At 38.3% G+C, this 26602-nt stretch overlaps 1 pseudogene; it reads right to left on the bottom strand.

The window, feature by feature from the left end:
* LOC131280008 (glycine N-acyltransferase-like) overlaps positions 1–26602 on the bottom strand; it is a 79978-nt pseudogene that overhangs the window by 40379 nt on the left and 12997 nt on the right.

Raw genomic sequence — 26602 nt, 5'->3', positions numbered from 1 at the left:
TCAGCACTTAATCTTATGGAGCTTCCCTTGTATGTGATGGTTTTCTTTTCTCTTGCTGCTTCTAGAATTTTCTCTTTGTCTTGAGCATTGGATAATTTGACAAGTATATGTCTTGGGGTGGGCCTGTTGGGGTTTATGACCAGTGGAGTGCGCTGTGCTTCTTGGATATGCACATCTGTCTCTTTCAGTAGATTTGGGAAGTTTTCAGCCATTATTTCCTGCAACACTCCTTCTGACCCCTTTCCCTTCTCTTCTCCTTCTGGGATGCCTATAATACGCATGTTTGAGCGTTTTGCATTATCATTCAGGTCCCTAAGTCCTATCTGGATTTTTTCTATCTTTTTATTGACCACTTCTACTATCTGTTTGATTTCCAATGTACTGTCTTCCACATCACTAATTCTCTGCTCTGCCTCTTCTAGTTTGCTGATATTTGCTGCAAGTGTATTTTTGATTTCTTGAACTCTGGTGTTCATTTCCATCATATCTGTTATCTTTTTGCATGTGTCTGCAATTTCCCCTCCAAGTGTTGTCTTCATGTTGTTAACCTCTTCCTTTACTTCATCAAATTTGTCAGTGATAAATGTTCTGAGATCTTTCATTGCTTGTGCCAAGTTCTGCTCCCCTTCCTGATTTTTAGTTTGTTGATTGGATTCAGCCATGTTTTCCTGATTCCTGGTTTGGTTTGTAGATTTTTGTTGCTGTCTGGTCATCATTTTATCTTGACGGGTTTAATCAGTTCCTTAGCTTCTTTGTCTAGTCTTGGAGAGTATTAGCTGTTGTTTTTGCGTAAGTGTTATATCTTCTCTTTGTCGCTTTGTTCTTCTTATTCTAATTTCTTATTGCTGGTGAGTTCACTTTAAAGGACTGTATTAGTGCCGGGGAAAGGCAATTGTGTAAGCAAGGAAAAAGTGTAAAGTAGTATTGGTGATATATGTTAACAAAGCAACAATATGAGATCTGGGAAGATGGAGGTTAGATTCATGTAAATTGTGTAGAGTTATAGCAGTAGGTAGAGTACCTATAATGAGGTAGATGACTGAATATGGGAGGAATATGGTGTGAACTAAAAAGCTATTGTTTTCATGAGAGAGGGAAAGAGAAAAGAAAGGTAATAGTTTCAAGAGTGGATAACAGACAGAAAACAAAACAAAGGTATTAGAAATTAAGAGTTAGACAATTTGTGGTTCAAAGAAAGGGAGGTGGAACATAGGAGAGACAGTAGATGATGGAGGATATCAAGATGTAGGGGAAAGGGGATAGTGTAGATAGCCAAAATCTATTCACACAGAAATGAGGCAGTGGAGGATGAGGAAACCCAGCAAATGTGAGGTGTTTCCTGCAGAACCTATTGTATTGTTAAAATAAAATAGAATAAGAAGGAGATGGGGGACAAGAAAGAGAGGAAAAAGAAAAGTCTTTTGGGGATAAGCCTGGAGAAAAGACTAGGGGATAATGCAATGCCAGGAATCAGAACATTAAAATATAGAATAAAAAATAAAAATAGAATAAAAATAAAAACAAAACAAAACAAAACAAAGAAGAAAAAATGCAAACATTGAGCACTAGGGCATTCAAGGACCTCAGATGGACCTCAGGGCGTGGTGGATTCAGGGATGGAAAGTCTGAGATATTGAGGACTCAAGCGGTGTGAGTCTCTGTGGTGTGGGCCACCAGAGTCCAGGGAACTCAGACCTGGCAACCTCAAGTCTGGTTAACAGGAAGCCTGGGAACACCACAGTGCATCACAGCCTTCAGGGATCCCAGCAGCTGGATGCCAGCCCTATGGGTGAGGTCACATCCACAAGCTCTATCCTGTGTTCTGTACCCTACAATTCACTCACTTACTAGGGTCTATTGTGTGGATATATCAACAATTGACTTCAGGAACCCTCCCACCCTGTGATTCCCCAGAACGGCCACCTGGGGGCACCTCTAGGCTGCAGCCAATTTAATGACTCAGATCAATATCCAGGTCCGGGGGAGGGGCTCCAGTCTGAAATGCTAATAACAGAGTCCAAACCCGAAATTCCCACGCTTCACAAAATATTCCCCTAATCAGCTTCCAAATGTCTCCCACCCTACGAGACCCTGGTAGCATCTCTTTGTTGCTATCACTTTAAGACTGCTGTAGATAAGCAGCTGGGCTTGGGGGGGGGGCGTGGCTCTAGGCAGAAATGCTATTGTTTGTGTCCGCAATCAAAAATTCCCCCCGCTTTGCCATAAAACTCCTGTCTTTCTGTCCAAATCGGTCTGCAAGTGCCTCCAACCCCCCAATAGGCCACCCAGGGCCCACGAACTCCCCAGTACTGCAGAGCCTCCAAAAAAAAGAAAAAGAAAAAGAAAAAGAAAAAAACCCGGCCGCTGCGGCTCCCCACGCTGCAGCTCCCCACGCTGCGGCTCTCCGCGCTGCGGCAGCGCCAGATGCCATGGCTCTGCCCACCCAAGGAGGGAATCTTCCGTGCGCAGTTCGGATCTCCGTGTATATTTCACAGACGCATCCTCTCTGTTACCTTCCCTCCAAATTGATGTCCAGACACCTCCCAACCAGCAAAAATCCCAAAACAGCCCAGTCCCAAAGAGCCTCCAATGCCGTCCAGCCAACTCCCTGCAGGAGATACTATCAGGGAAGTTCACTCAGCCACCATCTTGTCCCGCCTCCACCATCCCTACTTGTTTTTTGTTTCAGTGAACACACTTTGAGGAGGCTTTGGACTGAGAGGACTGCCAAAGAGTATTCTCTGCTGGTGGACCAGGAAGGGCACAAGAGGAAATTAAAAGTAATTAAGTAAGAGAGTATTTTATTCCTCTTTACAGCCTCCTTCCTCAAGGCCTTTGGAGGCATCTGAAACACATTAAAAGATCGAGGATACAGGTTTAAGCAACTAACAGGGAAAATCCTAAACCCAGAACAGTTTCAACCAAGAATCAAAGAACAGCAGGAACACACAGCCTTCTGCACTAAATCCCTAGGAAAGAAAGATAAATTGAGTATATGAACAAACTCGCCATCTTAATCAGATATACTTAGACATCAGGAAAAAATTACAAGCCATACAAAGAAAAGGAAAATATCAAAACCTCTAAAAGACACAGGATTTGAGACAACCAGTCAATGAGATTCATACAAATTCCCAAAATCAAATTAATGAGTTAAAAGACAATATGACTAAGAGATAAAGGACACCAAGAAGACCCTGAGTGAGCCCAAAGAAGAATGTGAATAGAAAAGTAACAGACCCCATGGGAATGAAAGACAGAGTAGGCAATGGGATCAAAAGCACATTAGAGGCACACAAGAGCAGGTTCATAATGACAGAAGAAAGAATAAGTATTGCAGAAGACAGAACATCTGAAATTGGAGAGAGAAAAGAACAGAAAAAGAAAATAATGACAAAAAACTGAGCATGGACTTAGGGAGTTGAACGAAAACACAAAACACAACACTGTATGTTTCATGGGAGTACCAAAAGGAGAAGAGAAGGGAAAGGGGGCAAAAACAGTATTTGAGGAAATAATGGCTGAAAATTTCCCAATTCTCATGAATTAAATGAACTTACATTTGCAAGAAGCACAGCATACCACAAACAGAATAAATGTGAACAGGCTTACTCCAAGACACATACTACTCAGAATGCCAAATGTCAAAGATAAAGAAAAAATTCAGACAGGAGCAAGAGAAGCAAACCATCACATATGAGGGACAGCCAGGAAGGCGTAGTGAAAATTTCTCATCAGAATCTATGGAGTTGAGAGACAGTGGTATGATGCAATTACGATACTGAGAAAGAAAAACTGCTGGCCAAGAATTCTTTACTCAGCAAAATTGCCTGTCAAATATATATGCAAATGTAGAAGTTTCATATGTTTGAGTTCCAAAAATAGATATTGGATTATTCTTGTAATTTGATCTGTACCTGGGCATGATTGACTTATGATTAGGGTGTTGAGTTCCCACACCTTGGTGGGTGGGGACTCACAGATAAAAGGCATAGCAAAGAACAGAGTTCAGGGTTTTATGATGTTGGAGTTTGATGCTGAAGACCTAAGTTGGACCTTGGGAAATAAGGTCACAGTGGAAAGTGAAGCCAGCCCCAGGAAGAAAGGAACCATGAACCCAGAGAAAAGCAAGCCCCAGGAATGTAGGAACCCAGGAAGCCTGAACCCTCACAGATGTCAGCAGACATCTTACTACAAATAGACTTTGGTGAGGGAAGTAACTTATGCTTTATGGCTTGGTATCTGTAAGCTCCTACCCCAAATAAATACCCTTTATAAAAACCAACTAATTTCTGGTATTTTGCATCAGTGCCCCTTTAACTGTGTAATAAAGTGAGTTTAAAATATTCACAAATAAAAAGAAAGTAAGTGAGTTAATAAAAATGAATCTACCTTTGCAAGAAATATAATATGGTGCCTGAAAACCTTAAAGGAAAACACAGGAGAGATGCTTGGAGAAGAGTAAAGACAAAAACAGCAGGAAAAATAGCTAAAAGAGTAAAAACACATGAAAATAAGATATGACATATGAAAACCAAAGAATAAAAAGGTGGAAGTAAATAATGCATGTACATAATATTGTTGAATGTGAATGGCCTAAACTCCTCATTCAAAAGATATAGGCTGACAGAGTGGATTAAAAAACATGAGCCATTCATATGCTGCCTAAAATAAACTCAACTTAGACCCAAGGAAACGAACCAGCTGAAAGTGAGAGGAGAGGTTAGAAAATGATACTACATGTAAATTGTAAGCATAAAAGAACAGCAGTAACTATACAAATATTGGACAAAGTGATTTAAATGCAAAAAAAAAAAGAAAAGATAAGTGATACTGAAGTACATTATGTATTAATAAATGGGATAACCCATAAGGAAGAAACTTAGGTCACAATGCAGGTCTCAATAAGTATAAAAAGACTGAAATTATACAAAGGATTTTCTTGGATCTTAATGGAATGAAACTGGAAATAATAGTAGATAGGAAAGAGGAAAAATGACAAAAGTATAGAGGCTGAATAACACACTCCTAAATAATTAGTAAGTTAAAGAAGAAATTGTAAGTCAAATTAGTAAATATATTGAGATGAATAAAAGTGAGAACACTACTTATCAAAACATACAGGATACAGTGAAAGAAGTGCTAAGAGGGATATTTTTAGCCTTCAAAACCTATATTAAAAAGAAAAAGAGCTAAAATGAAGATCTACTTGAACAACTTGAGAAAGAGGAAAAGAACAGCAAAGCACTTACAAAGCTAATAGAAGGTGATAAAAAAATAAAGATTAGAGCAGATATAAATGAAATTGATAACAGAACAACAACAACAACGTTAGATAGTATGATCAAGACCCAAAGCTGGTTCTTTGAGAAGATCGATAAAATTGACAAACCATTAGCTATACTAAAAAAGAAAAAGAGAGAATATGGCCCATCCAAGTCGTGGGGGCTCCTCTAAGAGTTCACGGTGTTTGGGGAGCTCGCAGTGTTTGGGGAGCTTGTGAGAACCTGCTGGCGTTTTGTGGTCAGGAGAGACGTGTAGGCTGGTGTGGGACTATGGGAGCACTCGGCCTGGCGTCCAGGGACCCTGCCTGTGTACCCACCCCACGGTAAAGGGAGGTGGGGCAAGATGGTGGCTGAGTGAGCTTACCTAATAATATCTCCTGCAAAGAAGCGGTTGGGCAGTGTTGGAGGCTCTTTGGGACCAGGCTGTTTCAGGATTTTTGCAGGTGCTGCAGGGAACACCTCACATTTGCTGGGTTTCCTCATCCTCAACTGCCTCATTTCTGTGTGAATAGATTTTGGCTATCTACACTATCCCCTTTCCCCTACATCTTGATATCCTCCATCATCTACTGTCTCTCCTATGTTCCACCTCCCTTTCTTTGAACCACAAATTGTCTAACTCTTAATTTCTAATACCTTTGTTTTGTTTTCTGTCTGTTATCCACTCTTGAAATTATTACCTTTCTTTTCTCTTTCCCTCTCTCACGAAAACAATAGCTTTTTAGTTCACACCATATTCCTCCCATATTCAGTCGTCTACCTCATTATAGATACTCTACCTACTGCTATAACTCTACACAATTTACATGAATCTAACCTCCATCTTCCCAGATCTCATATTGTTGCTTTGTTAACATATATCACCAATACTACTTTACACTTTTTCCTTGCTTACACAATTGCCTTTCCCCGGCACTAATACATTCCTTTAAAGTGAACTCACCAGCAATAAGAAATTAGAATAAGAAGAACAAAGCGACAAAGAGAAGATATAACACTTACGCAAAAACAACAGCTAATACTCTCCAAGACTAGACAAAGAAGCTAAGGAACTGATTAAACCCGTCAAGATAAAATGATGACCAGACAGCAACAAAAATCTACAAACCAAACCAGGAATCAGGAAAACATGGCTGAATCCAATCAACAAACTAAAAATCAGGAAGGGGAGCAGAACTTGGCACAAGCAATGAAAGATCTCAGAACATTTATCACTGACAAATTTGATGAAGTAAAGGAAGAGGTTAACAACATGAAGACAACACTTGGAGGGGAAACTGCAGACACATGCAAAAAGATAACAGATATGATGGAAATGAACACCACAGCTCAAGAAATCAAAAATACACTTGCAGCAAATATCAGCAAACTAGAAGAGGCAGAGCAGAGAATTAGTGATGTGGAAGACAGTACATTGGAAATCAAACAGATAGTAGAAGTGGTCAATAAAAAGATAGAAAAAATCCAGATAGGACTTAGGGACCTGAATGATAATGCAAAACGCTCAAACATGCGTATTATAGGCATCCCAGAAGGAGAAGAGAAGGGAAAGGGGTCAGAAGGAGTGTTGCAGGAAATAATGGCTGAAAACTTCCCAAATCTACTGAAAGAGACAGATGTGCATATCCAAGAAGCACAGCGCACTCCACTGGTCATAAACCCCAACAGGCCCACCCCAAGACATATACTTGTCAAATTATCCAATGCTCAAGACAAAGAGAAAATTCTAGAAGCAGCAAGAGAAAAGAAAACCATCACATACAAGGGAAGCTCCATAAGATTAAGTGCTGATTTCTCATCTGAAACCATGGAAGCAAGAAGGCAGTGGTATGATATAGTCAAGGTACTAAAGGAAAAAAATTTCCAACCAAGAATACTCTATCCAGCTAAACTAGCATTCAAAAATGATGGAGAGTTCAAAATATTCGCAGATAAACAGAAACTGAAAGAGTATACCAACAAGAAACCTCCCCTTCAAGAAATTCTAAAGGGAATTCTGCAGGAAGAAAGGAAAAAACAGGACAGGCAGAGTTGGAGGAGAATGTAAGAGCAACAAAAAAGACAAAAATAGAAGGGAAAAATAATACAAACAAAATATGACACAAATCCAATCAAAATATGGCTAACACAAATAATACACTGAATGTCAACGGATTAAACTCACCTATCAAAAGATTCAGACTGGGACACTGGATAAGGAAATATGACCCATCTCTATGCTGTCTACAAGAGACACATCTTAGACCCAGAGACTCATGGAGGTTGAGAGTGAATGGCTGGAAAACAATCTTACAAGCAAACAATAACCAAAAAAAGGCAGGAGTAGCTATATTAATATCAGACAAAATAGACTTTAAATGCGAAACAATTGTGAGAGACAAAGAAGGATACTACATTTTAGTGAAAGGGACAATCTGTCAAGAAGATCGAACAATCATAAATATTTATGCTCCTAACAAGGGTGCCTCTAAATACGTGAGGAAAACGCTGGAAAAACTAAGTGAAAAAATAGATGCATCTACAATTATAGTGGGGGATTTTAATACACAACTATCAACTCTGGACAGAACATCGCAAAAGAAAATCACTAAAGAAACAAAACATTTGAACAGTATTTTAGAAGAGCTGGATCTAATAGACATATATAGATCATTACACCCAAACACAGCAGGATATACATTTTTCTCAAGCGCACATGGATCATTCTCCAAGGCAGACCATATACTAGGCCACAAAGAAAGGCTTAATGAATTCAGAAAGATCAAAGTCATACAAAACAATATCTCTGACCACAGTGGAGTGAAGCTGGAAATTTGCAAGGGACAGAGGCCCAGATTTCACACCACGATTTGAAAATTAAACAGCACACTCTTAGAAAAACAGTGGGTCAAAGAGGAAATCTCAAAAGAAATCAATGACTACCTTGAAACAAATGATAATGATAACACAACATACCAAAATTTATGGGATGCAGCAAAAGCAGTACTGAGAGGGAAATTTATAGTCATAAATTCATATATCAAAAAAGAAGAAAGAGCAAAAATTGAAGAACTAACTGCACATGTGAAGGAATTAGAAAAACAACAACAAAGTAACCCAACAGGAAGAAGAAGGAAGGAAATAAAGATAAGAGCAGAACTAAATGAAATAGAAAATAAGAAAGCACTTGAAAAGATAAACAAGACCAAGAGCTGGTTTTTTGAGAAGATCAACAAAATTGACAAACCTTTAGCGACACTAACAAAGAAAAAAAGAGAGAAGATGCAAATACACAAAATAAGGAATGAGAAAGGCGGTATCACCACTGACCCCACAGAAATAAAGACTATCATAAGAGGATACTTTGAAAAACTATATTCCAACAAAAATGACAATTTAGAGGAAATGGACAAATTCCTAGAAACATATAAGCAGCCTATATTGACGAAAGAAGAAATTAATGATCTTAACAAACCAATCACAAGCAAAGAGATAGAATCAGTCATTAAAAATCTCTCAACAAAGAAGAGCCCAGGGCTTCACAGGTAAATTTTACAAAACAATCCAGAAGGAACTAACACCAATCCTGCCGAAACTATTCCAAAAAAACGAAACAGAAGGAACATTGCCGAACTCCTTCTGTGATGCCAACATTACCCTAGTACCAAAGCCAAACGAAGACACCACAGAAGGGAAAATTACAGACCAATTTCTCTAATGAACCTAGATGCAAAAATTCTTAACAAAATACTTTCTAATCATATTCAACAACACATTAAATGAATTATACACCACGACCAAGTGGGATTTATTCCAGGTACGCAAGGATGGTTCAACATAAGAAAATCAATCAATGTAATAACCATATAAACAGATTGAAGTGAAAAAAATTACATGATTATATCTATAGATGCAGAAAAAGCATTTGACAAAATACAGCACCCTTTCTTGATAAAAACACTCCAAAAGATCAGAATACAAGGAAACTTTTTGAACATGATGAAGAGTACATATGAAAAACCTACAGCCAACATTGTTTACAATGGAGAAATCCTGAAATCCTTCCCTCTAAACTCAGGAACAAGATAAGGATGCCCATTGTCTCCGCTCCTATTTAACATTGTCTTAGAAGTACTTGCTCGAGAACTGAGGCAAGAACCAGATATAAAAGGCATCCAAATTGGAAAGGAAAAATTCAAAATTTCACTATTTGTATATGACATGATCCTATACATAGAAAACCCTGAGAGATCTACAACAAAGCTTCTAGAACTCATAAATGAGTTCAGTAAAGTCACAGGTTATAAGATCAATGCGCAAAAATCAGTAGCATTTCTGTACACCAATAATGAGCAAGATCAGGAGGAAATCAAGAAACAAATACCATTCACAATAGTAAATTAAAAAAATCAAATACTTAGGAATAAATTTAACTAAAGAGGTAAAAAACTTATACACCGAGAACTATACAAGACTGTTCAAGGAAATCAAAGAAGACCTAAATAAATGGAAGAATATTCCTTGTTCATGGACAGAAAGACTGAATATTATTAAGATGTCTATCCTACCAAAAATGATCTACACATTCAATGCAATCCCAATAAAAATCAACACAGCCTTCTTAAGGAACTAGAAAAACTAACTATGAAATTTATTTGGAAAGGAAAGTGGCACGAATAACCAAAGACATGTTGAAAAAGAAAAACAAAATTGGAGGAATCACTCTTCCTGACTTCAAAACATACTACAAAGCTACAGTAGTGAAAACAGCATGGTATTGGCATAAGGAGAGACACACAGACCAATGGAATTGAATTGAAAGTTCTGATATAGAACCTCATATATATATAGCCATATAATATTCGATAAAGCCACCAAACCCTCTCAACTGGGAGAGAATGGCCTATTCAACAAATGGTGCCTGGAGAACTGGATAGCCATATGTAGAAGAATGAGAGGCTTACCATCTCACACCTTATACAGAGATCAACTCAAGATGGATCAAAAACCTAAATATAAGAGCCAAGACCATAAAGATCTTGGAAAGCAGTGTAGGGAAACATCTACAGGACCTTGTAATAGGAAATGGCTTCATGAATATCACACCAAAAGCACGAGCAGCAAAGAACTAATAGATAAATGGGGCTTCCTCAAAATTAAAGCCTTCTGCACCTCAAAGGAGTTTGTTAAGAAAGTAAAAAGGGAACCCACACAATGGGAGAAAATACTTGGCAATGTGATAAGAGACTTATAACTTGCATATATAAAGAACTCCTATATCTTGAAAATAAAAAGATAAACAACCCATTTAAAAAATGGGAAAAAGATTTAAACAGACACTTCTCCAAAGAAGAAATACAAATGGCTAAAAAGCACATGAAAAAATGCTCCAAATCTCTAGCTATCAGGGAAATGCAAATCAAAACTACAATGAGATACCATCTTACTCCCACAAGATTGGCAGCTTTGAAAAAAACAGAAGAATACAAATGCTGGAGAGATTGTGAAGAAAGGGGAACACTCATCCACTGCTGGTGGGAATGCAGAAGGATCCAGCCATTCTGGAGGACAGCTTGGCAGTTTCCCAAAAAACTAACCATGGATTTGCCGTATGACCCAGCAATACCACTGCTGGGTATATACCCAGCAGAACTGAAAACAAGGACACAAACTGATATATGTACACCAATGTTCACAGCAGCATTGTTCACTATGGCCAAATGTTGGAATCAACGCAAATGCCCATCAACAGATGAGTGGATCAATAAAATGTGGTATATACACACAATGGATTACTACTCGGCTGTAAGAACAAATAGACTACGAACACACGTGATAACATGGATGAATCTTGAGAACCTTATGTTGAGTGAAGCAACCCAGGCATTGAAGGACAAATACTACATAACCTCAATGATATGAAATAAGCGAGCTCCCTCAGAGAGCTAGAGACTGGAAGATAGGCTTACAGGAAATCGGGGGATGGAGGAAGGATGTGAGCTGATGTCTGCAGGGGTGGAATCTATGATGAGCTGGCGGTAAGTATGAGCACAAAGAAGAGATAAAATGGGGGCAAGGGGTTTCCTTTGGGTGGGGCTTTGCATGTTTGAGGGGGCCTGGGAATGGGCGGATGGGTAATATTGCCCACAAAATTGGGGAGAGGGAGGGACAACATACGAACATAGGGAGTGTCAGGTGTTGGTTGAGAGTAAAATGCTGAGAAAATCGTATCAAAATATAATTAGGAGCGTTACCTGTTTAGGATGCTCGGAGGGGATGGGCTGATGCGGGACGGACTCCTGGGGAATATCTGAATGCTCATTTTGCCAGGGTGGGTTGTACCATTGGGTAGAAACTCAAGAAGTGAGAGTTGGGGTAACCCACATCCTGGGGAGGACTAATGCCATCAAATAGAGAGAACTGTATCTCTCAAGAGAAAGGGTGGCTCCCAGGGCATTAGGGCAGTTGAGCAAGTCAGGCCCTGAACACTGTTGCAAGTATCCCTGGACGTGGCTCCTCGGGAAATGGAAATTGGCTGTCGCTGTGGGCCCCAAGGGGAGGGGAAAATGGATGTTGAATGGAGGGAACCAAGGTAAATGTGGGGGCAAGAGAGGAGTTTCACGAGAGTACACGAGGATGAATATAAAACATGTAATATTACACCAAAAACATATATGGGATGACAGACTAATAATGCAAACCATAATGTAAAACATAGGATAACTAAAACATTTAGAAAACTGTATATCCTAATGTATGGACTACATTGTAAGCACAGATGTCTCCTTGTTTGAAAGCTATTGTTTTGGAGTCTGTACATCAGTTTCAGTAAATATGATATGAATAAGTTACAATATTATCGCTGTGGAAGGGAAAAGGTTTTATGGTGGATGTGTGGGGGTACTGTATATTGTATATATGAATTACTGTGATCTAAGACTCTTGTGAAGAGAAGCTCAATAATTAGGAAAAAAGAAAAGAAAAAGATAGGATATAGAAATTTTTCCAAATCCATATGTATTCTAGATCTAACTTTTAAACTCATCGCTATATTCCATTTTACTAGTAAGGGAACCTGACATTAATTGGGATTCACTTTACAGGAAGTTTTGGATCACAGAGTGGTTCAACAATGGCGGCAGAGGAATACTGGTATGGGATGTTATTGACAGGCTATATATGGTTGACAGGGAGTTATACAGGGCATATGTCCAGGGTGCATGGTAATGTTTGGATATACTCATAGTGGAAACAATTAAAAACAACAGCTGGGGGGGTACTGGGTTCCAGGCCGGGGGTGCTCTGTCGTGATCCCTAGGGGAGCAGCAGCAGTCCCCCAGGTGCAACGGTAAGAACCAGGAAGGAATGAGGGTCCAATAGTGGGCTCCTGATACTAATGGCTATGCTTGTGAGCCTATACACCTGCAATAAGAACAAAGCCTAGAGCAGCATTGTGCCTGTGAGTTTCCTTCTGACAGCCTTCATGTTACTCAAATGTGGCCAGTCTCGAAGCCAAACTCAGCATGTAGATGCAGTGCATTCACCCCAGCGTGGGACATGACACCCGGGGATGAGCCTCACTGGTATCGAGGGATCACTACCAAATACCAGCTGAAGATGCAACTAGAAAATGACCTTGAATTAAAGGTTCAATGTGGATCAGCAGAATATCCCTGTCTACATATAATATCAGGACTTTAAAATGCTGTTTGTCCTAATGTAAGGGGAAAATGGAAAGGAGAAATGAGTTTATATGGCTACGAGTCTCTAAAAAAGAGTCTGGAGGTTGTCAGAAGGATTGCCCTTAGGCACACCTGAGCAGAGTCTCAGAGACAGATAAAGTAGATACAGCCCCAGGTATTGGTTCTTTTGAGGGATAAAGAGACCCACGGGTTCTATGGTCATGGCAGATGGGGTTCACTGCCATTTCAGTTGGCCCTTCTTTGGAGCTGGTGTTTCTGCGTGATGGAACTGGACTCAGATGGGATCTCTTTTCACAAGACTTTCATGCTACTTTACTGGAACTGTAGTTGGTGTTGGGGTTTAAGATATATTTAGGGGATTTGAATCTCTGGACTGACAATATGATAGCCAGGCCCTGAGCCTCAACAGACTTCAGCTCCTACACTCCGATTTATTGGACTTACTCCACTCAGCTAACATGGAGTTGAAGAATGTCAACCACCACACCATGGAGCCTAGAGTGCCTACAACTGAAAGCCAGCAGGAGGATTGCATCCAGTATCCATGTGGAATCTAAGCCCCCACATGACATAGATGTGCAATGGACACAACCAATCCAATGTCCAAGAGAAAATGTGGCATTGGTGTGGGAAGGGTGGCCATGGTGACTGCTGGGTGTGGGGAATGGGAGGAAGAGATGAGATGGGGAGGCGTTTTCGGGACTTGGAGTTGTCCTGGGTGGTGCTTCATGGACAACTACGGGACATTGTAGATCCCCCCAGGGCCCACTGGATGGAACGTGGGAGAGTGTGGGCTTTGATGTGGACCATTAACTATGGGGTGCAGCGATGCCCAGAGATGTACTTACCAGGTGCAATGGATGTGTCATGATGATGGGAGAGAGTGTTGCTGTGGGGGGCGTGGGGGGTGGGGGCAGTGGGGGTTGAATGGGACTTCATATTTTTGAATGTAATATTTTTTAAAAAATGAATTAAAAATATAAATAAAATATTATATTTACTAAATCTTTAATGTGATGAAAGTTCTAAATTCGTGTTTAATGGAATTAATTTAAAAAAAGGAAAAGTAAATCTGCACTCTCTTTAATGAATAAAGTAAACTTCATTGGTTGCTAATTGTAATTAAAAAAAAAAAGAGAGACTATGTGTGATGGTTAGTCTATTGTGTCAACTCGGTCAGTAACTGTGCCCATTTGTTTGTTCAAGCAAGTCCTGGGCTAAATGTAATACAAGGGCATTTCTGGACTTTATTCACCATTGACTTTACTGCAGTGAAAAATCGTAGATAGCTGGTAATAAATATATCAATCAGGGAGATTGCCATCAGCAATGAGTGACACTTAACACAATCAGTTGAATGCCTTAAAAGGGGAAGTGGGGAAGAGGCTGTGGCTCAATCAGTTGGGCTCCAGTCTACTATATGGGAGGCCCTGGGTTCATGTCCCATGGCCTTCTGAAGATAGGTTTCCCTGCACACTACAGAACACTGCCTGGCCTGCAAGCACCACAGAGCACTGCCTATCCTGCAGAAACCTCAGAGCGCTGCCCAGGCCCAGAAGTGCAATGGAGAGCCATCTCAGCAAGGTGCTGAGCCAACTTAGCACCTTGGAAGCTCAGGAAGCTCAGGAAGGGAAAAACTTCCATTTACATAATGGAAGAAAAAGTCTCAAATACCTAAGTATAAATGGTAAACCAAAGATGTATAGGACCAATATGCAGAAAATTACAAAACCATGCTAAAAGAAATCAATGAATACCTAAACAAATGGAAATGCAATCCTTGTTCATGGATTGGAAGACTTAACATCATGAAGATGTCAATCTTACCCAAACTGATTTATAGATTCAATGCAATTCCAATAGCCTACTAAATAGACATTAAAAAGGCAATCTCCAAATTCATTTGGAAGGGAACGTGTGCTCGAATAGCCAAAAGCATTCTAAAAATGAGGAGTGATGTGACACTTGAAACATATTAAAAAGCTGCAGTGGTCAAAAGAACATGGGATTGGCATAAAGGTAGACACATTGATTAGTGGAATTGAATTGAGAATCCAGAATTAAACCCTCACCTCTGTGACCAACTGGTTTTTGACAAACCTACCAAAGCCATGTTAACAGGACAAAACAGTCTCTTCAACAAATGGTGCTGGGAGAACTAGATATCCACAATCAAAAGAAAAAAAGAAGACCCCTACCTCACTCCCTATATGAGATTCAACTCAAGCAGATCAAATACCTAAATATAAAAGCCAGCACCTAAAACTACTACAAAAAAAGGTGAAGAAACATTTTGAAAACCTTGTGGAACGTGATGGTTTCTTGGATCTTACACCCAAATTAGAGCAACAACAAGAAAAAAATAGAAAAATTGGACCACCTCAAAATTAAATACTTTTGCATGTCAAAAGATGGTCAAAAGACTGAAAAGGCAGCTGACTCCATGGGAGAAACTATTTGTCAATCACATAACTGATAAGGACTTAATATCCATGATAAAGAAAAAGATGCTACAACTTAAGAAAAAAAGACCAACAACACAATAAGAAATGGACAAGAGACTTGAAAAGACAATTGTCCAAAGAATTATAAATAGTGAATAAAACATGAAAAAATGCTCAACATCACTAGTGATTAGGGAAAGGTAAATCAAAGCTACAATAAATTATCTTTTCATGCCTTTAAAATGGCCAATATTAAAAAGGCAGAATATTCTGTAGGGTGGGTTGTGGGAAAATATTTCACTTAGTAGTAATATTTTAACAATGCTCTTTAATCATTAGTTTAAAATGTTCAATAACAATCAAGGTATCTGTGGTAGAGTGAATTATGAGAGTACTGTATAAGTATGTTTGTTTTATAAGTTCACAACTATTTCTATACACTTATTGTTTATGTATATGCGTGTGATATAATTCAATAACTTTTTTAACAATGAAAAAAAAAAGAGTACTACAAGTTTTGAAGAGCATGTAGAGAGATAGAAATACTTATTCACTGTTGGAGGGAATATAGAATGAGACAGCCACTGTTGGAAGACTGTTTGGTGGATTCTAAAGATATTGAATATGTATTTGCCATGTGAACTGGCACTATCACTACTGGGTATATACACAGAACTGAAAGCAGTGAAACAGACATCTGCAAACCCATTTTTATAGCCAAATTATTCACAATTTGCCAAAAGATGGGAACAACCCAGGTATCCAACCACTGATGCATGTATACACAAAGTGTGGTCTCTATACATGATGGAATATTATGATGCTGTAAGAAGAAATGAAGTCATAAAGCATACGATAATATGGATGAACCTGGAGGACATTATGTTGAGTGAAGGAAGCCAGATGCAAAAGGACAAATACTGTATGATTATGCCACTATGAACTAAATGTGTTGTGTAATCTCATGGAGTTAATAACTTGAGTATGGGTCACCAGAAAATAGAATGAAGGTAGAGAATGGAAATTTGAGGGTTAACTTGTGCAGAATGGTGAAATGAATGTGTGCTAATTTTTAGAAATGAATAGAAAACGATGAAAGCACTACATAATGTTTGTAACTAGCAGTGCTATTATATGGGTATGACAGTGGCTTAAAGGAAAGTCTAAGTTCATGCATATCGCTTAAAGGAAAACTAAAAAATACAACATGGGACTGTATAGCATACTAAAACCAACGTGAAACATGAATATGGGTAAAATTGCATATATAATACTGTTTTTCTTTGAAAATGAACTAATGTGCATTTATACTATAAGATGTTAATATCAGACAAAATCCATATGCTAAGTGAAAGACCAGACACAAAGCACTATGTAATGTATGATTCCATTTATATAAAATGTACATACAAATCAATTTATAAATAAAAAATGAAAAATGATCTTACATAGGGCATTTTGTACATTCATCGTGTATGTAAAAATATTTGATGGAAATAATTCTTGCTCTGAGATTTTAGGTCCAGTCTCTCCTATTAGGCTCATACTTATGAGATGATGGAGAGAACAATTTTTTAAAAAATATTCCATGGTGTCCTACAGCATGAACAGTTGAAGATACTACAGTGCATATCTTCTCCCCAACTTCTCCTTAAATCCTTTACTCATATTACCTCAATTTGGATGTTTTAAGACTTTAGCTTATCCTATAAACATGGACATACTTATGTCACAGTGTTAGGTGAAGCTTGCCTTAATTTGGGACTCCTACTACCCAGAAATAAATATATGATAAAACATTATCAAAATGCAGCTAAGATTCCAACAAATGCCTTGAGTACAGAGAAAAGGAACTGAGGTAAATCACCTCCATTTTCTCAGGAACGGATTTTGGGGTGGAAGAAAAGTATTCCTATAGTACAAGCTGATAATATCAGTGGACATGAATAGAAATGAATAAAAATAGAAGAGGCTTACTTCTTAAACAAAAGGTTCAAAAATGTTTTCCCTTCTATGCTGGAGAGAAAAGAGTTCTGTACCTTGTGAGAGAAATGAGTTTCCAAAATTCTTGTTTCTTGAAGACTTGTTTAAGGAAGTGGCCACAGATGACTATCTGAAATAAAAACATATTTGTTACTTGGTGCCTATCAGGCAGCTGTGACCTCACTCTTAGGCAGATCCTAGGTGCCTTAGGGTTGAAGTTTCTTAGCATCCCTGCTCCTACTTGCCTTGGCTGTCAAGCCCAGCCTTGTCTCTATAGCAGATGTCATATAGAAGAGTGATAACTACCATTCCCACATGACTGCTACATTTAATAATATGGAATAGGATTCTCAACTCAGGACAGCTTCCTGCCCTTCTGCAGGAAGAGAGGGCTTTTAAAATTTTACTCTTTCCCCACAACAATGTCTCTTTACTTGTGCCTTGAGGGTGACAGGATTTGTTGCCCCTCTCCCAGCAGCTTAAGGATTTTGTTTCAAAAAGAGAATCCAGGGAAGGGTGGCATTTCATGCCTTTCCTGCAGTGACATTCTCTGCATGACCAAGGAAGACACTTTCTGGCCTTCTGCCCTGTCACACATCTTTACTGTGAGCACCACGGTGAGGCCCATGGAAAAAAGCTTGTGAGTGAATGCAACTCATCTTTCGTCTGGGGCTTCCCGGGATTCTATATGTGCTAGTCACACTCAAACTTTATCAATTCTATCAAATTTAATCAGATTTCTTACTTGCTTTTATGGAAACCACCCTGTTCCTTCTGTGCTCTGCTACAGGTGAAAAAGACTGGTAAGTTCTTTCTTACCTTGAAAAGGCCATTCTGTTCTTGGAATTAGGCTACCTGGTTGCTCAGGAACCTCAGATCCTTAATGAGTTCAAGAAAATGTATGATTTTGTCATTTATCCAGGTTTCCCTCCCTATTAGGCTGTGAATAATGCTCTTTTGAGCTTTCTAAAACATAGGGAAAGAAATACTAAGGTTGCCTTTCCCTAATATACATATACAGGTTTCCACCTTACTTTTGGTGTTCACCTACATACATTAGGAAATGCTAACAGTGGTCAGTCAAAAGAAAATTTTAGACAGTTCCATTTCAGACTCACTTGTATTAAATAATTTAAACTGATTTTTTGGCTAGGTTATGTTCTGGGTTATTTATTATGTCAAGTAAATTGAAAGATAAACATGACAAGCCCATCTTACATGTCCATCTCCTATGGTTAGCATCACCCATTGTAAAGAACCCCTTCCTCCAGTTTAGATGTTTAGCCCTAGAAAGGTTTTTCACTTTCAATTCTTTGTAAGGAGAAATAGTCCATTAAAGGGCATGGGAGAGCCAAAGATTTAAAATGGTCTAATTAAGATCCCCAAAGCAAAGCATCCTTTATCCTTGATTGGTGCAGAAGACTCAGATCCCCACAAGGGAAAGGAAGTGAGGAGTTCCACAAGAGATGTGACAGATTTTAGTGGAGTTATACTTCCTTTTGTTTGGTGTTGACATTACCATTTCAGTTATATCCCAAGAATGTGCATTTTCCAATTCAGCACAAGGGCATATGCTTCATTTATATATTAATTACAAGATGTAACATTGTTGATAAGGTAAGTGTAATACAAATTATCCAATGCTAAATTTTCTCAGTGCCTAAAATATTAAGCTTCTTTTTATTTTTCTGGTAACTAATGGCTTCAAACGTTTGAGTCTCTTTGTTATTTGGTGTATAGTATTCCAAAAAAAAAAACAAAGCCACATTATTGAAAACTGATAAAAGGAAAGGAAATATGTTCTCAAGTGGGATTGATTCATATATGATTAGGTTAAGACATGGTCTTTATATACACAATGTGGTAGCAACCCAATCCAGAATCTTTTTCCATTTTTATCTAATTTGGATTAGAATTGATTCTAATTTTAGATTAGAATATACTTGAACAATATTCATTTTAGAAGCATCAATCACAGAATTGGCCATTAATACAGGTTTTTACATATCCTATAATTCTCTAAATTTGCTTTGATAGCAATGGCTTTGGACATCCAAATTGCAGATTGCCCTTCTCTAGGTCATTAATATTAGTGAGAGTTAAAATTATACAAAAATCAGAATTGTAAAATGTTAAATTCTAAGGAGGAAAAAAGAATAAAGGAATAAAAACCAAAAGTTTGTGAAGGAAACCAACAATCTGTGGTTCTAGGCATACGGAATAATCTGCTGCTGATTGGAATCGCTCTAGTTCAATGCAGACATCTGCATGTTGTAGGTGTCTTGGGTCTGCAATCAATTTCTATGGATTGCCCACTGTGACAGATTCATATTGTTTATGAATTCCAAAAAGTGATATTGATTATGTTTGTAAATTGGCCTGTTCCTCTGGGCATGATACCATTTGATTGATTTAAATTCAAAAGCTTTACATTTAGTTGATTAAGTCAAGATTAAGGTTTTGATTTGACCACATCATTAAGGCATGCAGGTTGAGACCTATATAAATGGATGCTCAGTCTAGTGCAAAGAAGCAGATATTCTAGAAAAGAGAGAAGACCTCAGAGACAAGGAAAAGGATCCTGTGGCCCCAAGAAGAAAGTTGAGCCATTCACCTGATAGATTGCAGGTGAAGACAGCAGAGCACCTGAGCCCTACACCAGCCACAGTTGAGATCAGAAGAAGCAGGCCCATGGAGCCTTAAGAGGAAGAAGGAAGGCTGAACCCTTGCAGACATTGCCCACCATCTTGCTTCAACATGTTGCAAATGACTTTTGGTGAGAAAGTACCTTTTATGGAATCTTGAGTTAGATATTTTAGAGCCTTGTGACTGTAAACTTCTAAACCAAATAAATGCCCCTTATATGAGCCAACAGATTTCTGGTACTTTGCACCAGTACTCCTTTCAGCTGACTAATACATCCTCTTTCAGAGGTTTTGGGAATTGAATTATACACCCCACAAAAGACATTTTCAAATCTTAATCCATGTTCCTGTGGGTGTGAACAAATTTGTAAGAAACATATTTGAATACAGTTAAGTGAGTCAAGGTGTGGATTCATTATTAATGGGATTTTTGAAGATCCCTTTTAGGTATGGCAAATTGAATAAGGGTAAGTCTAATCCTTATTACTGGAGGCCTTAAAAAAAAAGAAGCCAAAAGTCAGAGAAAAACACAAGAGACCAAGAACATTGCCATGTGATTGAAGACTGCCATCACCAGAATGCTACAGTCTATAGGAAAAAGCATGGCCTTGCTGATTTCTTGATTTTGGATTTCAAACCGGCAAAGAGCCCATAAACTTTCATTTAAAAGAAAACATTGCGTGGTGTTTGTCAGCAGCTCTGGCAAACTGAGACAGGAGGATCTCTGGAGGACTTTATTTTAAGATTTCTAATGGACCTAATTTCCAATTATTTTAAATTAAGGATGAGTATGGCATTTTAGTTTAGAAATATGTATTCAAGGATTATTTATTTGCATTTTAACAGCTATTCTCAAAGGCAAGATTATCCTTCCAGCAATGTTCTGAGACAGCCTTCCTCTGATATTTTTCCTACATTATGAAGTCACCAGGTTCCGGGTGATGTAGAGGGTAATTATGTGGTGGACAAGACGTCTCTGATCAAACATTTTCTGAAGGCCAGACAATCCCATAAATAAATCAGCCACTTCATAATAAAAACAGTGCATGTCTATAGTTAGAGTTAGTAAAAGACCTGGTAAAATTTATCTCTTTTCAAATGCATGTTATCTACATCACTTCCAATCAGTCTTTCAAGGTTAAGTAACTCATGAGTACTATGTCCATCCTTCCTTGCCCTGCTGAATGCCAAGAAGTAGTCTCCTGTTTCATGGAAGTCAAGAAACCTTGTCTTCCTAATCAATACCAAGAAGTGTCTTTTCCTCCATCTGAATCCTCCTTCCTCTCTGACCACAGGTAAATCTTGGAGGTGGATTTTAGCTTGTACTCATATAGATATGAATGGCTGTTATTTGATTGTTAAGCAAATAGGCTGTAATGAACTCAGACCTCATCTGGTAAACTTTTTCCCTCTTCCTTCTTGCAACTCAGTTATAACTGTGATTAGTAATCAAAGAAAAAGTGGCATTGGTATGGAGAAAGTGGCCATGGTGGCCGCTGGGGGTAGGGAGTGGGAGGAAGAGATGTAATGTGGGGGCATTTTTAGGGGTTGGAGTTGTCCTGGGTGGTGCTGCAGGGACAGTTACCGGACATTATATGTCCTCCCATGGCCCACTGGGTGGACTGTGGGAGAGTGTGGACTATGGTGTGGACCACTGACCATGAGGTACAGCAGTGCTCAGAGATGTATTCACTAAGTGCAATGAATGTCTCATGATGATGGAGGAGGTTGTTGTTATGGGGGGAGGAGTGGGTGAGGGGAGTGAGGGGTATATGGGGACCTCACATTTTTTAAATGTATTATTAAAAAAATAAAGACAAAAAAAGACAGGGAAAAAAAGAAAAAAAAAAAGAAGACTGAACAAAAAAAAAAAGTTTTAAATTCTGAGTCTGGTGTCTCACCAGGTCTTCCCAAAACATATCTTTGCAGACCTCGATAAAGTGTAACAGTAGATATCAATGAAGAATAAGGAGCACAAACTTTTCCATTATTGACATAGGCATCATAAATAAATGAATGAATGAGTGAATGAATTAGAATTCAGCCCACAAGCTTAGTATTCAAAGACTGTTGATATTTAAAGGCATGCTATGATACTCATCCTCTCTCAGAGGCTCACTGCTCCAGTCTACTCTCTAGAAAGCCCTAACATGTGATAGCAGAACCAAGACTGTAGGATTGGTAAATTCTGATAACACTTTCAGTGAATTTTTCAGATGGCTCAAGATAAGAAGTTGAATAGCTGTGCTAATACTGAGTGGTAGAGATGAAGTGTCTGTTCCCAAATTTAGGGCCACAAAGTATAGTAAGAAAGATATCATTCTAAATAAATGATAGTTTTTGAAGAATTTCATATGACCCTGGTGAATAGCCTTGCCTGATCTTTCTTAGAATTCAGCAGTTTGTATGTTTTCTGTGTCACAACACAAAATAGCTGAAGGCATTCTTTTACTTTATTAAAAACCACTTCTGTTCTCTATGATCATCATGTTTCATGGGAACATGAAAAGGGGTAGTTGGTATCTGCATGCTGGGTAAACCAATGAAGAAGTTTTAACAGGTGTGTCCACACTGGGACCCCCAGCCAAGATAAATGTATATTTTCTTTTGATGCCACTGCCTGGATTTTCTGTAACTGAGTATGAGGGATTTTCTGTAACTGAGTATTAGGGTATTAAATTGATAGCAGAATATTTTAAATCTAATTTTTAGGACATGTTAGGAAAGTTATAGCTTGGTCCCAACTTGCAAACCATTTTCTGCTTCCTTTACATACACAATATGTAATAAGTTTTAATCCATATCCTGCCTATACTGATACTTATTAATGAAACTATAACTAATGTTTATGGAGCTATGTGCCAGATGCTTGTCTTTTTTCACTCATATTTGCTCACTCATTTGATTCTCTCAATAAATCTAGAATTTGGGAACTAAATTTTGCCCATTCTATATGTGAAGAAGCTGAGGCTCAGAGAAGTTAAATAATGAGCCCAAAGTTATAGAGCTCATAAAATGAATATCTGAGTTTTTTTATCTAGACCATCCCACTCAAGAGTATGCACTTATAATCACCATATTATACTTTCTCACCCCTCAGTGTTGTTATGTATCCTTGATATTTTAATTTTATATTAAAAAATTATCACTAGAATATAGGCTCCACAAGGTATCTTTGTTTTATTCAGTATTCATCCATATGTCAAGAACAGTGCCTGGCACATATTAGTGCTCAGTTAATATTTATTGCTATTATTAGATTAGAGAATTGTAGAAAATTTGACACATTCATTTTGTGCTGCTAGCATAGAGAAAGGGCATGGGAATTTCAATATCAATAGGCAGGAGAATTTTGGCTCTTCTGTAGCCTCACTACTTACAGTCCCTGGATTTTCCTCAAGAAAGTAAATTTTCAAAAAGGAAAGAAGGGACAAAGGAGAGAAGGAAAAAAAAAAAGGAAGTTTACTATGCTACAGTGATTAAATATTATAGAAATATGTAATATCAGCATAATGGAATATTTTGCCTTTATACTTCAAAGGGTTCTCCAGAAAATATGTAAATCTCTATATATATGTACAGTTTTTATTATATATGTATATACTATATATATACATAAAACACATATATAATGTATATAATTAAGATATTTATTATAGGAATTGGTTCATGCAACCATGGGATTTGCAGGGCATGCCTCAAGTAGGGAACTACAATGAAGGTGAAGTTGAACTTCCTAAGAGAATTTGGCAGGCTGAAGTAGAGGCAGAAATTCTTCTTTATTACTGGTTTTTAAGGCCTACAACTGATTGGATAAGGAGATTCTGCACATTGCTGAAGGCATTTTCCTTTATCGATTGCAGATGCAATAACCATAGATGAAATCATCTGATTAGAAATAAAAATTCATTTATGATATTCATTCATAATAACAATCAGATGGTGCTGTCTTGACCAAACAAATGGATACCATAACTTAGCCAAGTTGACACTTGAATTTATCTACCACACCTTCCAACTCATGGACCCACTAGCTTAACTGCCAAACACAAAATTTCTTTAAGGGTTGGTAGAATTTAAGGACAACACAGCTTTTATAAAATAAATGCCAATCTCACTTTCTTTGGATGGCAGTGGGAAAAATCACTAACATTATTTAGTCTTTTCCTTATAAGTTCTCATATATCATATACATTTGACAATACCTAATATCATATATGAATGTGGACAATATATTCACTTGATCATCAAGGAGAGATGAAAGAACTACTAGGGAATTAACTTCAAAATACCTACTGAAGAGATAAGATACTATTTGGACACTAGATAAAAGAAAGTCATAGAAAAAGAGAAGGAAAATTATACTATCCACAAGGTAAGTACCTCGTTTTGGCAAAATTGGCAGGCTCTGCTGATTTCAATTACACTCTGAGATATATATCCAAAAGAAATGAAAGCAAGGGCTCAAAACAGGTGCTTGTCCACCAATGTTTACACAGGGTTATTCACAATTGTCAACAGGTTAAAAAGTGCAAAGTCCCATCAACAGAAGAATGGAAAAGCAAAAGGGTTATATACATACAATAGAATGTTATTCAGCTATAAATAGGATTAAAGTTCTTTTCCATGCTACAATATAGTTTAACCCTGAAAACATGCTAAGTGAAATAACCCAGATTCAAAGGCTTATTGTATGATGCCACTTATATGAAATATCTAGAATAAACAAATTCACAGAGACAAAGGATTGATTAGAGGTTACTCAGGGCCCGGGGAGGGGTGGTGAATGCGTAGTTATTGCTTAATGAGTGCAGAGTTTCTGTTCGGGATGATGAAAAAGTTTTGGTAAGAGATAATGATGATATTAGCACAGAACTGTGGAAGTAATTAATGCCACAAAATTATATATTTAAAAATAATTAAAATGGAAAATTCGGTTACATATGTTACCACAATAAAAAACTACATGAAAACTACATGTTTTGGTTTATTATTTTATAAGTAACAAATTGTTAAATTTTTAAAATAATTAAAAATTTTAAATTCTACTGCCTACCATAATTCACCATTAATATTTCAATGCACTGCCTTCTAAACATTTTCTACACACATATGTAAATATGTATTACTTAACCTAAAACACAGAGTCTTAAAACTAAAGGTCCCAATTGACAACAATCCATCATTGAGCTAGGAGTTCTAGGAGAAGAATCAGGGCAGCATGCAGCTGAGTAGAAAGAAGCCCTGAGATCCAGATGTGTAGGGAGGTATACAAGGTCAGGGTCATCTCAGGAAGATCTCGCCAGGCCAGATTTGTCTGTCCATGAGTGATTTGAGGACGGTGTAGACTTCACACCTTCATTACTGATTACATGTTATTCTTTCTCTCCATATACACATCAGATTCTCCCACACACCCAGACCCATCTCACACAGTCTTCATTTCAGGGCTGACTTTTCAGAGGCACAGAGTTCCACTGGTTCCAGTCATAGGGCAGGGGGATACAATGAAAAGTGTCACTCACCTTTTGAGCGACATTATTGGCTCTATCTATATGGTTATATAATGGGAAGTCAAGGTCATCGAGAACCTGAATTTGGTTTAAGAGTGAATATAGCAGATGAGGCCTTGTGCCCAGTACTTGGGCATGATACCTCCCATATTCACCTTTCCAGACTTGTCCATCAAGGACCAGGACACAGGGGTGCCCTCAGTTTCCAGCAGCCAGAAAGTGGGGAGGTCTAGATACAGCACTCAATGAATCTCTGGCTCCTCTCATTCTTGCCGAAATGCCAAAAACCATTCACTAAGGCCACGTGAGTGGCATCAAGAGATGAGAGTTTAAACATTTCTTGGTTGCTATGTGGGGGATCAAGGGAAAAGAAGAGACCAAAATATCAGTCATACTGTTGATGTGGGCTATGGGTGGAAGGCTCTTTGTCTCTTCAGAGATAACTAAGCTGTTTGACTTGTGAGTGTGAAACGGTAAGAGGCTGCAGTCCTGCCCTTAGGGAAAATGGCAACAGGCTCCAGTCCCAGGAAATGTTTAACAATGCAAGGGCTATAAACTTTAAGTATTTAGGGGAAATGCAAAAAGTAAATATGCTAAAAGCTTATCTAGAATATCTGGAGTCCATGCTAAAAGCTTACCTAAGATGTGGAAGATATATGCTAATTGAAGCCTATTGAGAACTGAAACAAAGGGACCATTTGGCCTTTCCTCTCTAAATAAAAGATGTTTGAAAATCTTGTTCAGGGCTCGGGATTCAAACAGAAGTTCCCGAGTCTGGCCGGCCGTCAATAAACCATTTTTTCCTTCTCAAAATCATTCCTGAGTCCTGGCCTCTCTATACTCAAATAATTGAACTTCTCTTAAATTCTACAACATTTTTGGCGACCACGAAGGGACAACAAAGGAAGGCCAGAGATGGTAGCATTTTGCTGCCCCTTCCAAATCCCCGAGGAAGCCGGGAGGACTCAGGTGAACCCCAAATCTGGGCGCCCCTGGATTAAATTTAATCCAGAAAAGATGTGGGCTCCACCAGAATCTTCCCGACAAAAA

The sequence above is a fragment of the Dasypus novemcinctus genome, chromosome 10 (genome assembly GCF_030445035.2).
Source record: "Dasypus novemcinctus isolate mDasNov1 chromosome 10, mDasNov1.1.hap2, whole genome shotgun sequence".
Taxonomy (NCBI): Eukaryota; Metazoa; Chordata; class Mammalia; order Cingulata; family Dasypodidae; genus Dasypus; species Dasypus novemcinctus.
Note: the sequence above shows the minus strand (reverse complement) of the source record. Positions and strands in the feature narration are given on the sequence as shown.